At 37.2% G+C, this 2,132-nt stretch overlaps 1 long non-coding RNA gene across 1 annotated transcript; it reads right to left on the reverse strand.

Annotated features, from left to right (window-relative positions):
• Nucleotides 1-17: 17 nt before the first annotated feature.
• On the reverse strand, nucleotides 18-1,850 carry LOC108525409 (uncharacterized). Its single transcript, XR_001884270.1, has 3 exons — nucleotides 1,781-1,850; nucleotides 366-390; nucleotides 18-89 (listed from the first exon to the last, which is right to left on the reverse strand). It is a non-coding gene; the product is annotated as an uncharacterized LOC108525409 (long non-coding RNA).
• Between the last annotated feature and the right edge of the window lie 282 nt (nucleotides 1,851-2,132).

Consider the following 2,132-nt stretch of genomic DNA (forward strand, 5'->3'; position numbering starts at 1 on the left):
TCTCTCAATTATGAAATCTTGCAGAGAAGTTATTTTTCTTTCTCAAAATCCAAGTGATGACAATACTCCTTACTCCAGATCTGGCATTTCTGAAAGAATTTTAAAAAATATTAGTATAAAGTACAAGGGAATCATCTACCAATTTTAATATCTTAAAGGAAAAGCAACCAAAATCGAATTATATAGTTCCCCAGTGAATTAATAGGTTGTCTTGCTATCTCAAGTTATTCACATTTCTGCTTTATTTATTTATTCAAGGTCATAAAGAAAAAATTACTTTTTTTCAAAAGAAGTTAACATCTCTATTTTGAGTTTGGTTTTGATGCAAAATATCGCTGTGTAAACATACTTTTATATACACTTACTTTCATCATCACTGTCTTGTGAATCCTGAAAGAGGGAAAATAAAGTTACCGAACTGATCAAATATTTGTTTGCTAACTGAACAGTTAACCTTAAAAGTTCAAGCGCTATTATTTTGATTAAAGTAGCACAGGTAGGTAGTTATATCAAGCCTAGAAATTTAGTCATTGGACTTAAGACTAGGTTTAACCTAAGGTGAATGGATGTACAGCAGAGGATCTACCTGTAAAAAATGGTGTGCGCCTTTTGGTGACAGTTTAGCCCACCCTTTGAATCCATTCCTAAATTAACCTATGTCAGCATTCAAAGAGAAAACATGGATCAATATGAAGAAAATAGATTGACAAAAGACAGTGAACTCTAATCCTAGCTGTTGAGTGAATATTATGTATTTTCTAAATAGCATTAAATAACTTTCTGGGAGATGTTAACAGGATGCTGGGGTTGACAAGATGTTGAGAATAGTTGTTTATTATATCCTCATCCTCCTCTTACAGATTTACAATGTCCATCTGTTCTGGGTTTTGTTTTTTGGTTTTTTTTTGGAGATGGAGTCTTGCTCTGTCGCCCAGGATAGAGTGCAGTGGCGAGATCTTGGCTCACTGCAACCTCCGCCTCCCAGGTTCAAGCGATTCTCCTGCCTCAGCCTCCCAAGTAGCTGGGATTACAGGCACCCACCACCGTGCCCAGCTTATTTTCTATTTTAGTAGAGACAGGGTTTCACCATCTTGGCCAGGCTGGCCCCAAACTCTGATCCATCCGTCTCTGCCTCCCAAAGTCCACCTGTTTCAATGGTCTCTGACCAATCCTGACATAAAACCTATTTACTTTCTTAGTCAAAATAATCCCTATAAACTCTTTTATTTTTTTTTCTTTTTTGAGATGGAGCCTTGCTTTGCTGCCCAGGCTAGAGCGCAGTGGTGTGATCTTGGCTCACTGCAACCTCCACCTCCCTCGTTCAAGCGATTCACCCACCTCAGCCTCCCCAGTAGCTGGGATTACAGGCACCTGCCATCATGCCTGGCTGATTTTGTAGAGACAGGGCTTCACCATGTTGACCAGGCTGGTCTTGAACTCCTGACCTCAGGTAATCCACCCACCTCGGCCTGCTGGGATTACAGACGTGAGCCACCTCGACCGGCCTGAACTGACTGTTTTAATTGAGTAAGGTATTAATACATAATGTCTCTATACAATGATTCTTTGGAAATGTGATCCATTTAGGAATGGTCTACGGTAAAACCAGTTCCCTAACAGATACCCATTCCTCAAAAATGGGCACATTTTAAAATTGCTTTTCCTTTTTTTTTTTTTAGAAAAGAAGTAGTAATCCTGAATCTATATAAAACCATTTGTAAATATGTTGTTTACTATTTAATAGTATGAAAGTAAACAGAAAAAAAACTTTTAGACTTACATCATCTGCTCCATCTACTTCTGGTAAATCTACATCCTCATCACCACCCATGTTGTTCATCATCTATTTGAAGTGTAAAATTAGTTTTAAAATGATGTTAAGTTAGGCCCTAATTATTAATGCTGTATGCTTCAGAATAAACCTTAGGTCTGCCACGGATATCCACAAATGAAAAATGCAAAATAAATATAAGCATCTTCCCTTCTGGAAAAGGAAGATTATAAGCAATTACACACAAAATCCTAAAAACCTATACGGAAATTAAAACTAAATTTTCCCTAAAGAAAAGCTATTCATGCAGCAAGGTATCGATGTATGACAGACATTAAAAATTCTACTTGAATAGTGGTTA

The sequence above is a fragment of the Rhinopithecus bieti genome, unplaced genomic scaffold (assembly GCF_001698545.2).
Source record: "Rhinopithecus bieti isolate Rb0 unplaced genomic scaffold, ASM169854v2 scaffold_48035, whole genome shotgun sequence".
Lineage (NCBI taxonomy): Eukaryota > Metazoa > Chordata > Mammalia > Primates > Cercopithecidae > Rhinopithecus > Rhinopithecus bieti.